The following is a 14,136-nucleotide window of genomic DNA, read 5'->3' on the forward strand; positions in this document are numbered from 1 at the left end:
CTTACCTGGAAGTAGACCACAGGGGATTTCTTAATAGACTCAAAGAGGATAACTGAGCCCTATAACATGTACACATTTTAACACTAGTGTGATTTTTGCATGGATATTTAGCAAAAAGAAAGAAACAAATGTAAATACAGGGAGAAAAAGGAAATTGGCTTTGGGATTTGACTCACCTCTACATTTTGATGAAGGCAATGGGGTAAATAATTAAAACAATGTATTTATAGATGGCTTTTAGAGTATTACTTGAATGCTGTTGCTACTGCAATGGGCTTAGGTGATGTATTATGAGCATAAATATTTACCTGTATCCTTAACACACTAATAATTATTCCAAGCTTAGCTCCTAATTTATTTTGACAGCTTGAATGTCCTCTTTTTGATTCTGTTTTTATCTATGTGTGTTTTTTGAATTGAATATTTACTTTCTCCTAAAACTAATATTATTTTGGGAAGTCTTAAAAACTAATTTTCAAAAAAGGTGAAACTCATGACTGTCAAAGAAATAAAAATGAACAGACGGTAAATATTTTATTCTACTCATTTACCAATGAGGGAACCAGGGAGATGTTATAGCTGGCTCAGAAGAGAATCTGAAGACCAGACGCATTTATAAATCAGAAATATTAAAATGAACTTGCAAATGGGGGCAAAATTGGTTTTTCCACAGGAGGGGAAGGGAAATCAATTGGACTTTTATTGAACAGGATGGAATTTGCATGTCAATAGGCAAGAATTATTTTTGTGTTGTTACCATTTATTTTCAATTTACAGAGTTGCAAACTAGCTTAAAGACAATAAAACAGTTGAATCAGATAATCCTTAAGGTGTCCTTTAAAGTGTAAACTTCCAGTATATTTTTTCTCCTGCAGGAGAAAATAATTTTCTATTTGATCCTCTTTCCTCAATCAGTTTTCTTAGAAAACAGGCAGATGTAAGGCTCTCTCTGCAACTCCTACGTTTCTAGATTAGATTCTTCTTGTTATTTCTCTCATACATGATACAGTGAAGTTAGATAAGAATTTGGATAGTGCACATGTGAGATGATCCATCGTTAGAAGTCTTCCCCCCGATGAAGTTTTATTTAACTATGTAAAATATCCAATTTTCTTTGTTTCTTAGTTTATATTTATTTTGTTCATTGACTTTTTCTTTCAATTCCATTTAGCAAATATTTTTGAATCACTTATCCAGCGTCAGCTTTAAGAAAATAGAAGTAAGACAAAGCCTCTGTCCTCAAGAAACTTGAATACAACAGATATGAAATTTACTTCATATACTCAGAGATACAAAACATATCAACATGCTTTAGTTTCTTTAAATCAAATATATTCTGAATCTGAGACCCAGCCACCTGTTTAGCAGAAAATTTAATCTCATTCATTACCTGTCTTCCTTGGAATCATATGTAAGTCCCAAGAGTTTTATTGAAAAGCTGATGGGTTTATGAAACTATTAACTCAAGACTGAGTAGAATAAGAATTAATAACATGGGACTGAATGAACTGGTAAGAGAAGATAATGGTTTTTCTTTGGAACATTGTTAGTTCTTTAATGCTCCATTTTTTGGATATAAGAAACCCCTTTCTTTTTTCTCTTAAACTATCCATAAATTACAATGATTTAGTATATTATACTTTTGTAAACAGAAATGAAACATTTGTCTTTTCCCTTTCCTGATCCCTTCAGAATTCCACATCTCTTATTGAATATTCTTATTTTCATGGTAATATAATTATTTACATAAGTTCAATAAGAATCTACCTTTTTTATTTTACCAGGACATAATTGGAATCATTGGTTATATTAACCAAGGCTTTGACTGGAATGTTATATTTAAGAATAATAGGCATAGAATCAGATATGACCAGACAGTTTTAAGGAGTTAAGGTTGACTTTATGGAACCAATGCTTAAAAAGCCCTTCTAGAAAAAAATAGCCTGGGAACTAACTTATAGTGTTTGCAGCATTCCATGTGAGTAATGTAGTTTTTATTCAGGCAGGCCTAGGAAACTTAGAGTATTTTGGGGACTTCAAGGAGAGAGGGATTCACCCAAATTGATAGGTATTGAAGGTAAAATCTGGTGGCAAAGTCTTGGCTTGGTTTCCTAGTCTTGAGAGGATTTTAGAAGTCTAATCTGAGATTCCTTATGAAAAGTTTCAGCAAAGCAAACTTAAAAAGGTCTTTGTGGTCAATTATAGTCTTGCTTCACCTAGGTAAACAATCATGCCAGATCTAATGACACCAGACTTATTCTGAAGACAAGAATAACCTTACTTTAGTTATCTTTAATCAAAATGAGGGTGATTGTAGTGAGAAATTTTGTATTTTCATGGAAAGCTATAGCATACTTTTCTGAGTGTTCATTGTTTTAGAGCTATTTTTCGCCTCCTGGTAACTCCATTTTACTTTCTACTTTATTATCTATCTGTAAACTAGACTGGAACCTCCTCAACTTTTCTAGTTTCCTCTGAAATATGGCTACATATCTCCAAATGAACATTTCCAATTTTTCTCCCACACTCCTGACTTTGCATTACTGAGAACTAAAACCTGATTGCCCATGTTCTTCTTGGGACTATCTAAAGAAGCCCTGTATTTGAAGCTAGATGTTTCCGTGCTCTGTTCTGAGAAATAACCAAAACTGCAGCACTGATGCATATATCATCACCAAAGACATTCAAACTGCAAACCAGGAAATCTGTCAGCTCTCCACTGCCATCCTCACTCCACCATCTAAAAATGCTTTGAACCCAACATAAACTCTTGTCAGCTGGTTATACTCTGGACTCAGAAACTGGGTTTTCAGTTTGCTTCAACCATTAATTTTTGTCTTACTTTGTTTTCCTAGAAATTCTCCTCCTTCAATACCTGACTACTTGCACCATCCAGCAGATATCCTCTACTACCAAGTCTCAATAGATGGTTCAGCTGGTCTTTAATGAACAAAAGGCAACCTAATGTGTAATGGACTATTGTTGCTCAAGAAGAATTTCTTCCTTCCTGAAACATGAGGAGAAACTGACAAAAACTGTCTCCTTGACCAAACCCTAGTCAGTTGCCTATAAGCCCTCTAGGCTGTGATCTTAGTGTCTATCCTTATCAGACATGCATTACACAACCATAGCAACAGTCTTGCTAAGTTGGTTTAACCAGAACCCCTACCCTTGATATCTGATTTAATTTATAATTCCCCTGAGTCCCCGAGGTGACATCCATTCATCCTGGCCAGCTTTCAATAAGAATCCTATTGGGTTATTTAGCTAGAAATCACCCCTTACACTTAATGCTTCCTTTTAGTAATTTTGCATCCACTAACCCCGACCTTGCTCCTTGGCTATAAATCCACAAGTTGTCCGTGTTGTATTTGGAATTGATTACAATTCTATATTGAGGTCTCTTTTCCCACATTGCAATAGCTCCTGGTTAAAATCTGCTTTTGCCCATTGATATGGTTTGGCTGTGTCCCCACTCAAATCTCATCTTGAATTGTAGCTCCCATGATTCCCATAATTGAATCATGGCAGCAGTTTACCCCATACTGTTCTTGTGGTAGTGAATAAGTCTCATGAGATCTGATGGTTTTATAAGGGGTTTCCACTTTCACTTGATTCTGATTCTCTTTTGTTTGCCACTATGTAAGACATGCCTTTCACCTTCTGCCATAATTGTGAAGCCTCCCCAGCCACATGGAACTGTGAGTCCGTTAAACCTCATTTTCTTTATATATAAATTACCCAGTCTCAGGTATGTCTTTATCAGCAGCATGAAAATGGACTAATACACCCCTTTAACTGTATAGCTCTGGTGTTCTTTGATGAGCTAGAAACTGTAAATCTCCGGAAGTCAAATCTTCATTTGAACTGGTTGTTATATATTATTGATTCTCTCAATTATTTAGTTAAATAAAAGTCTTCACATGTTAAATTTGTATTTGCAGTTGTGATTTTTATACTCTTCTAAAATGTACCCTGTTACAGTCCCACTAATATAGCCCCCACTGAACCTCACATGTCATTTGAAGTCACTTTCCTGACACAGTAGGGATGATGATTTTTGCCAGGGATCTGTAGTTTTTGGGATGCTGCATGATTGTGCAAGTTTTGTAGTACTCAGCTCTAGATGGTGCCATTCACATAGAGCATGGGTAAAACTTTGTAGATAGTAAATATGCCACAACTAGTAAACTCTACTGCTGTAGCTCAAAAGCAGCCATACACAATATCTTAATGAATAGGATTGACTGTGTTGCAAAAATAATTTTTTACATTTTTTATTTGGTTTTGGTTTATAATTTTAAAAATAATTTCAAGTTTTATTTTAGATTCAGAAAGTACATGTACAGGTTTGTTATGTGGCTATACTGCATGATGCTTAGGTTTGGGGTATGATCGATTCTGTCACCCAGGTAGTGAGCATGGTATGAAATGGTTAGTTTTTCAAACCTTGCCCCCTTCCTCCCACCTCTATTAGTCCCCAGTGTTTATTGTTGCCATCTTTATGTCCATGAGTACCCAATGTTTAGCTCCCACTTATAAGTGAAAACAGGTAGTATTTGGTTTTCTGCTTCTGCATTAATTTACTTAGGATAATGGCCCCCAGCTACATCAATGTTGCTGCAAAGAACACATGTTCATTCCTTTATATGGCTGCGTAGCATTCCATGTTGATTCCATATCTTTACTATTGTGAGTAGGGCTGTAATAAACATATGAGTGCACATGTCTTTTTGGTAGAACAACTTATTTTCTTTTGGATATATACTCAGTAATGGGATTGCTGGGTCAACTGGTACTTGTGTTTTAGGTTCTTTGAGAAATCTCTAAAGCACTGTCACAGTGGCTGAACTAATTTATATTCCCACCAACAATATATAGGTGTTTCCTATTCTCTACAACCTTGCCAGCATCTGTTGTTTTTTGACCTTTTAATAATAACCATTCTGGCCAGTGTGAGAGGCTACCTCACTGTGGTTTTGATTTGCATGTCTCTGATGTTAGCTATGTTGATCATTTTTTTCATATGTTTGTTGGCTGCTTGTATGTCTTCCTTTGAGAAATGTCTGTGCATGTATTTCACCCACTTTTTAACGTGGTTGTTTGCTTTTTTTCTTGTTGAATTGTTTAAGTTCCATATAGATTCTGGATATTAGACCTTCATTAGATACAGAGCTTGCAAATATCTTCTCCCATTCTCTGGACTGTTTACTATGTTGACTATTTCTTTTGCTGTGCAGAAGCTCTTTAGTTTAATTACGTCCCACTTGTCAATTTTTATTTTTGTTGTGATTGCTTTTGAGGACTTAGCCATACACTTCTTCTCAAGGTTGATGTCCAGAATAGTGTTTCCTAGGTTTTCTTCTAGTATTATGACAGGCTGATGGTCCAGTTTTATTTGTCTGCATATGGCTAGCCAGCTATCCCAGCACAATATATTGAATGGGGAATCCTTCCCCATTGCTTATCTTTGTCAACTTCATGAAAGATCAGATGGCTGTGGGTGTGTGGCTTTATTTCTTCTATTCTGTTCCATTAGTCTATGTGTCTCTTTTTGTATCAGTCCTACGCTACTTTGGTTACTGTAGGCTCATGGTATAGTTTGTAGTTGGATAATGTGATGCCTCTGACCTTGTTCCTTTTGCTTAGGATTGCTTTAGTTATTCAAGCTCTTTTTTGCTTCCATATGAATTTTTGAATAGTTTTTTCTAATTCTGTAAAAAATTACATTGGTCATTTGATAGGAATAGCATTGAATCTGTAGATTGCTTCGGGCAGTATGACGATTTTAATGATATTGATTCTTCTCATCGATGATCATGGAATGTTTTTCCTTTTGTTTGTGTCATCTATAATTTCTTCTAGCAGTGTTTTGTGGTTCTCCTTGTAGAAATCTTTCACCTCCTTGGTTAGATGTATTCCTTGTTTGTGTGTGTGTGTGGTGGCCATTGTTAATGCAATTGCATTCTTGATTTGGCTCTCAGTGGGGATGCTGGTGTATAGAAATGCCACTGATTGTTGTACATAGATTTTGTGTCCTGAAATTTCACTGAAGTTATTTATCAGTTCCAGGAAACTTTTAGCAGAGTTCTTAGGGTTTTCTAGGTATAGGTTCATATCATCAGTAAAGAGAGACAGTTTGACTTCTTCTTTTCCTATTTGATGCCTTTTATTTCTTTCTCTTGCCTGACTGCTCTGGCTAGGACTTTTAGTATCATGTTGAATAGGAGTGGTGAGAGTGGCGTCCTTGTTGTGTTTCAGTTCTCAAAGCAGATGCTTCCAGTTTTTGCCCATTTAGGGTGATGTTGGCTGTGGGTTTGTGAAAGGTGACTCTTATTGTTTTGAGGTATGTTCCTTTGATGGCTAATTTGTTGAGGGCTTTTATTATGAAAGAATGTTGGATTTTATCAAAACCATTTTCTGCATCTTTCGAGATGATCATATGGGTTTCGTTTTTAAATCTGTTTATGTTGTGAATCACATTTATTGATTTACATATATTGAATCAACTTTGTATCCCAGGAATGAAGCTTACTTGATTGTGGTAAATTAACTTTTTGATGTGCTGCTGGATTCAGTTTGCTAGTGTTTTGTTGAGGATTTTCATGTCCATGTTCATCAGGGATATCAGTCTATATTTTTCTTTTGCTGTTGTGTCTGTCAGGTTTTGGTATCAGGGTGATGCCGGCCTCATAGGATCAGTTAGTGTATTAATCTGTTTTCATGCTGCTGATAAAGACGTACCCAAGACAGGGCAATATACAAAAGAAAGGGGTTTAATTGGACTTACAGTTCTGCACAGCTAGGGAGGCCTCACAATCATGGCAGAAGGCAAGGAGAAGCAAGTCACATCTAGTGGATGGCGGCAGGCAATAAAAAGAGATTGTGCAGAGAAACTCCCATTTTTTAAAGCCATCAGGTCTTGTGAGACCCATTTACTATCACGAGAACAGCATGGAAAAGACCTGCCCCCAAGATTCAGTCATCTCCCACCAGGTCCCTCCCACAACACGTGCGAATTGTGGGAGCTACAAGATGAGATTTGGGTGCGGACACAGAGCCAAACCATATCATTCCACCCCAGCCCCTCCCAAATTTCATATCTTCACATTTCCAAATGAATCATGGCTTCCCAACAGTCCACCAAAGTTTCAACTCATTTCAGCATTAACTCAAAAATCCACGGTCCAAAGTCTTATCTGAGACTGCCCATTCCTACTGCCCATTAGCCTATAAAATCAAAAGCAAGTTAGTTATGTCCTAGATACAATGGGGGTATAGGCATTGGGTAAATACAGCCATTCCAAATGGGAGAGATTGGCTGAAACAAAGGGGCTACAGGCCCCATGCAAGTCTGAAATCCCGCAGGGCCGTCCAATCTTACAGCTCCAAAAATAATCTCCTTTGACTCCATGTCTCACATCCAGGTCATGCTGATGCAAGAGGTGGGTTCCCAAGGTCTTGGGCAGCTCCGCCCCTGTGGCTCTGCAGGGTAGAGCCTCCCTCCTGGCTGCCTTCATGGGCTGGCATTGAATGTCTGCAGCTTTTCCAGGTGTACACTGCAAGCTGTCAGTGGTCCTACCCATTCTGGGGTCTGGAGAACAGTGGCCATATTCTCACAGCTCCACTAGGTGACACCCCAGTAGGGATTCTGTGTGGGGGCTCCTACCCCACATTCCCCTTCTGCACCACCCTAGCAGAGGTGGGTGAGGGCCCCTCCCCTGCAGCAAACTTTTGCCTGGGCATCCAGGTGTTTTCATACGTCTTCTGAAATCTAGGCAGCGGTTTCCAAACCCCAGTTCTTGACTTCTGTGCACTTCTGGGCTCAACACAACATGAAAGCTGCCAAGGCTTGAGGCTTGCACCCTCTGAAGCCACAGCCCAAGCTTTATGTTGGCCCCTTTCAGCCATGGCTGGAGGAGCCTTATATTGGCGCCTTAGGATGAGAGGCGCCAAGTCCCTAGGCTGCACACAACACAGGGACCCTGGGCCCAGCCCACGGAACCACTTTTTTCTCCTAGGCCTCCAGGTCTGTGATGCCAGAAGCTGCTGTGAAGACCTCTGCCATGCCGTGGAGACATTTTCGCCATTGTCTTGGTGATTAACATTTGGTTCCTTGTTATTTATGAAAATTTTTGCAGCTGGCTTGAATTTCTCCTCAGAAAATGGGATTTTCTTTTCTATCACGTTGTTGGGCTGCAAATTTTCCTAACTTTTCTGCTTTGCTTTCCTTATAAAACTGAATGCATTTAATGGCAGCCAAGTCACCTCTTGAATGTTTTGCTGCTTGGAAACTGAATGCCTTTAACACCACCCAAGTTACCTCTTGAATGCTTTGCTGCTAGATAACCTAAATCATCTCTCTCAAGTTCAAAGTTCCACAGATCTCTAGGGCAGGGGCAAAATGCCACCTGTCTCTTTGCTAAAACATAACAAGAGCCACCTTTGCTCTAGTTCCCAACAAGTTTCTCATCTACATTTGAGACCACTTCAGCCTAGACCTTATTGTTTATATCACTATCAGGCTTTTGGTCAAAGCCATTCAACAAGTCTCTAGGAAGTTACAAACTTTCCCACATTTTCCTGTCTTCTGAGTCCTCCAAACTGTTCCAACCTTTGCCTGTTACCCAGTTCCAAAGCTGCTCCCACATTTTTGGGTATCTTTTCAGCAATGCCCCACTCTACTGGTACCGATTTACTGTATCAGTCTGTTTTCATGCTGCCAATAAAGACATACCCGAGACTGGGCAATTTACAGAAGAAAGAGGTTTATTGAATTTACAGTTCCATGTGGCTGGGGAGGCCTCACAATCATGATGGAAGTTTAAAGACACATCTCACACGCTGACAGACAAGAGAAGAACTTGTGCAGACAAATTCCCATTTTTTAAAAAACCATCAGATTGCATGAGACCCATTCACTATCATGAGAACAGCATGGGAAAGGCCCACACCCATTATCCAATCATCTCCTACTGGGTACCTCCCACAACATGTGGGAATTATGGGAGCTATAAGATGAGATTTGGGAGGGGGCACAGAGCCAAACCATATCAGTTAGGTAGGAGTCTCTCCTTCTAAATTTTTTGGAATAGTTTCAGTAGAATTAGTACCAGTTCTTCCTTGTATTACTGGTAGCATTTGACTGTGAATCCATCTAGTCCAGAACTTTTTTCTGGTTTTTAGCTTTTTTATTACTGAGTAAATTCTGTACATGATACTGGTCTGTTCAAGGTTTCAATTTCTTCCTGATTCAATCTTGGAAAGTTGTGTGTTTCCAAGAATTTACTCATTTCCTCTAGTTTTTTTAGTTTGTATGCATAAAGGTGTTTCTACCAGTCTCTGAGGATCTTTTGCATTTTTGTGGGATCAGTAGAAATGTAACCTTTGTCATTTCTGATTGTGCTTATCTGGATTACCTCTCTTTTTGTCTTTATTAATCTAGCTAGCAGTCTACAGATCTTGTTCATCATTTTAAAGAGCCAACATTTGGTTTTGTTGAGCTAAAATGTATGGATACTTGGTTCTCAATTTTGCTCAGTTCTGCTCTTAGTTTTTTTTGTTTTTTCTGCTAGCTTTAGGGTTAGTTTGTTTTAGTTTTTCTAATTTTTCTAGGTGTTTTGTTATTTCATTAATTTGAGAAGTTCCTAACTTTAGTACTATCAACTTTCCTCATAACACTGCTTTTGCCATATCCCAGAGATTTTGGTATGTTGTGTCTCTGTCTTCATTTATTTCAAAGAACTTTAAAATTCCTGCCTTAATTTTGTTGTTTACCCAAAGATGTTCTTTCAGAGCAAGTTGTTCAATTTCCATGTAATTGTATGGTTTGGAAATATTTTCTTGGTACTGATTTCTATTTTTATTCCACTGTGGTTCAATAGTATTATTGGTATAATTTCAATTTTTTGAATTTATTGATACTTGCTTAATGGCAGAGCATGTGGTTGATCTTTCAGTATGTTCTGTGTGCAGATGAGAAGAATGTGTATTCTGTGGTTGATGGATGAAATTGTCTGTAGATATCTATTAGGTTAAATTGGTCAACTGTCAAATTTAGTCCAGAATTTCTTTGTGTTCTGCCTTGATGATCTGTCTAATGCTGTCAGTTGGGTGTTGAAATCCCCCTCTATTATTGTTTCATTGTCTATGGCTTTTTGTAGGTCTAGAAGTACTTGTTTTATGAATCTAGGTACTCCAATGTTGGGTGCACATATAATTAGAATACTTAAATCTTCTTGTTGAATTGAATCCTTTGTCATTATATAGTACCCTTTTTTGTCCATTTTTTCCCTGTTTTTGGCCTAAAGTCTGTTTTATGTGATACAAGAATAGAATCTTTTTCATTTTCTATCTGCATGATAAATCTTTCTCCAATCCTTTACTTTGAGCTTTTGAGTGTCATTACTTGTGAGATGGGTCTCTAGAAGATAACACATAGTTGGGTCTTGCTTCTTTATCCAACTTACTACTGTGTGTCATTTAAGTGGGGGAATTTAGACCCTTGACATTGAAAGCTAATATCTAAATCTGAGGTTTTCATCCTATCATGAAATTGTTAGCTGGTTACTTTGTAGTTTCTACTTTGTGGTTGCTACTGTGTGGTTGCCTTATAGGACCTATGGGCTATGTACTTAAGTGTGTTTTTGTGGTAGCAGGTATTTTTCTTTTGTTTCATGTTTAGAACTCCCTTAAGGATCTCTTGTAAGGCTGGTCTAGTGCTAGCAAATTCCCTTAACTTGCCTGTCTGAAAAATATTTTATTTCTCCTTCACTTATGAAGCTTAGTTTACTGGGATATAAAATTCTTGATGGGAATTTCTTTCTTTTTTATTTTATTTTATTGTTATTATACTTTAAGTTTTAGGGTACATGTGCACAATGTGCAGGTTAGTTACATTTGTATACATGTGCCATGCTGGTGTGCTGCACCCATTAACTCGTCATTTAGCATTAGGTATATCTCCTAATGCTATCCCTCCCCGCTCCCCCCACCCCACAACAGTCCCCAGAGTGTGATGTTCCCCTTCCTGCGTCCATGTGTTCTCATTGTTCAATTCCCACCTATGAGTGAGAATATGCGGTGTTTGGTTTTTTGTTCTTGCGATAGTTTACTGAGAATGATGATTTCCAATTTCATCTATGTCCCTACAAAGGACATGAACTCATCATTTTTTATGGCTGCATAGTATTCCATGGTGTATATGTGCCACATTTTCTTAATCCAGTCTATCATTGTTGGACATTTGGGTTGGTTCCAAGTCTTTGCTATTGTGAATAGTGCCGCAATAAACATACGTGTTCATGTGTCTTTATAGCAGCATAATTTATCTTTTCTTTAATAATACTGAAAATAGGTCCTTAATCTCTCTTGGCTAGCAAGGTTTCCACTGAGAAGCCTGTGTTAGCCTGATGGGTTTCCCTTTGTACATGATCTGATGTTTTTCTCTAGCTGATGTTAATATTTTTTTCTTTAGCATTGACCTTGGACAGTCTGGTGACCATATGCCTTGGTGACATTTGTATTATATAGTATCTCCTGCATATTCTCTGGATTTCTTGTATCTGTGTCTACCTCTCTAGCAAGATTAGGAAAATTTATTTGAATTACTCCCTTAAATATGTTTTCCTAGTTGTTTATTTTCTATCTTTCCCTCTTGGGAACGCCAATAACCTCTAGGTTTGGTGGTTTTACATAATCCCATATTTCTTGAAGACTTTGCTCATTTTTAAAATTCTTTTTTTTTGTCTGACTTGGTTAGCTTAAAAGGCTAGTCTTCATGCTCTGAAATTCTTTTTTCTGCTTATTCCAGTCTATTGATAAAACTTCTAACTGTATTTTGAAATTTTTCTAGTGAGTGTTTCAATTTTGGAAGCTCTGGTTGATTTCCTTTATAGATGTTTATCTTTTACTTCATTTCCTGGATTGCTTTAGAAGTTTCTTTGTGTTGATTTCCAACTTTGTCTTGGATCTTGTTAAGCTTCATTGCAATCCATGCTTTAAATTCTTTATCTGTCATTTCTGAATTTTCATTTTGGTTAGGAACCATTGTAGGAGAGCTAGTGTGATCCTTTGGTGGTGTCACTACATTAAGATTTTTCATGGTGCCAGAATTTTTATGCTGGTTCCTTATTATTTGAAGATGCTGGAATTTCTAATTTTTGTAATTTTTTGTGGGGATGGAATTTTTTCTTTTTTTTTCCTTCCCTAAAATATTATTGGTTTTTTTTTTTCATTTGCTTTTCCCTTTCTCCCCCTCTCTAGGGGATGTGACTGTAGAGAATATGCATAGGGTCTTTTGGCTTCACTTCTACAGCCCTATGCACCTCTGTCAGCAGGTTTTATATTGGGCTGTTCAGTTCAACCTGTAAGCTAGTAGATGGCACTTACAGACAACACTCAGATGTGGCCAGTGTGGCTGGGTATATACTTGATCCTCGTTTACTGGAAGAAACTCTCTGTTGCATCAGCCAATGGGTTGATCTGTGGAATGCTCAGTGGTCCGAGCTCCCTGTTCAGCTCCAGGGGGAGGAGATGGGGGCAATATGGGTTGGCAGGCACAAACACTAGTGTTGGGGGAGAATCCCATGGGTGACCACCAGGTTCCCAGAAGTGTGCCTAGGCATGGAGCTGGGAAACCTCCTCCCTGGCCCCAAGTTCTCTGCATGGGGAGGGAAGTCAGCCTAAACTCCTAATGTAAGAGAGTGGAGCTCCAGATGCCTGGAGATTTGCCTGAGCATGGAGCAAAGAGGACCCCACTTCACCACAGTCTTTGTATAGGAAGGACTGGCTGGGTCAGGCTGCTTATTCAGGTGATCAGGTGCTCCAAATGTCTAGTGATCTGCCTGGGTGTAGACAGGAGAGAACCCACCCTACACCAGGATCTTTTTATTAGCCAGATGCTGTCACAGGGGCTGTTTGCCCATGTTCTCATGCCCAGGATTTTGGATGTCCTTCACAATTCTGGTGGATTCCAATTTTCCTTCCTGAATTAAAACTCACAGAGATGATCTTTATGTACTGTCTTGCTATTTACAAGTGTCTGAGGCATGCTAAAAGCTTCTAATCTGTCATCTTTGAAAAAAACTTTATTTACAAAACTTGGTGCCAACCTGCAGGCTGCAGTTTGTCAACTCCTGATATATGCTATAATGTTCTGGCAGTAATCCGCCTTGGAAACCTCTAAGAGAATGAGAAGGAAGATTTTTCTATTAGTATCCCTCTCTTTGTTCCCCTACTCACCCTTCAAAAGGCACTTGACTTTTTCTTGCCATCCTCTAGCATAATCTTCAGTAAGTCTAGTGTTTGAAAATGAGATACAGGAGGGAAGTTGTTATGAAATTTTGCTTTGGTCCTATAAATGTCGCTGAATAAAAGAACAAGAAGACTAATGACCTTACTTGAAATTCCAAGGTAAAAAATATAATGAGATCAAAACATTAGTTGATATTTCAGCAATCTATCCTGTCATAGACATAAGACCCATTTTTTTATAATCATTTTCTAATGATTTTCTAACTTTTGTGAAACACTTCATAGTTTTCTAAATGCTTTTCAGCATGTACACAAACATAGAAAGCAAAGAAGGAAGAACTAAGTCAGTGGTGTTTTGATCAATGTTTAACAATTGGCTAATAATTTAGGCTAGGTTAGAAGGACTGTATTGTTCCCCCTGGTGTTTTTGGAATGCTTGCCCTGGAGGAAATCTGCCACCATCTAGGAAATCTTACTACCTCGAATCCACCATTCTGAAGAGGACACATGTAGGTTCTTTGGTAGAGCCACTATATTAGGCTGTTCTTGAATTGCTAGAAAGGAATATCCCATTGGTTCATGGCTCTGCAGGCTGACAAGCATGGCACTGGCATCTGCTTCTGGTGGGGGCCTCAGGAAGATTCCAATTATAGTGGAAGCTAAGGGGAGCAGGCACATCACACAGGGAGAGTGGGAGCAAGAGAGGAGTCTAGGAGGTGCCACACACTTTTAAACATCCAGATATCATGAGAATTCGCTCACTAACATGAGGGCAGCACCAAGCCATCCATGAGGGATCTGTCCCCATGACCCAAACACTTCCAATCAGGCCCCACTTCCAACATTGGGAATTACATTTCAACATGAGATTTAGAGGGTACA

At 38.3% G+C, this 14,136-nt stretch overlaps 1 long non-coding RNA gene across 2 annotated transcripts in view; it reads left to right on the forward strand.

Annotated features, from left to right (window-relative positions):
* Positions 1–14,136, forward strand: part of LOC129532408 (uncharacterized) — a 260,609-nt gene that overhangs the window by 13,966 nt on the left and 232,507 nt on the right. The window contains exon 3 of one of the 2 annotated variants that reach the window (XR_008678144.2): positions 2,856–3,931. The exons of the other annotated variant lie outside the window; for it this stretch is intronic. This is a non-coding gene — a long non-coding RNA (uncharacterized lncRNA). Of the gene's footprint in view, positions 1–2,855; positions 3,932–14,136 lie in introns of those variants that run through there. 2 annotated transcript variants of the gene reach the window in all.

The sequence above is a fragment of the Gorilla gorilla genome, chromosome 2, assembly GCF_029281585.2.
Source record: "Gorilla gorilla gorilla isolate KB3781 chromosome 2, NHGRI_mGorGor1-v2.1_pri, whole genome shotgun sequence".
NCBI classification, from domain to species: Eukaryota; Metazoa; Chordata; class Mammalia; order Primates; family Hominidae; genus Gorilla; species Gorilla gorilla.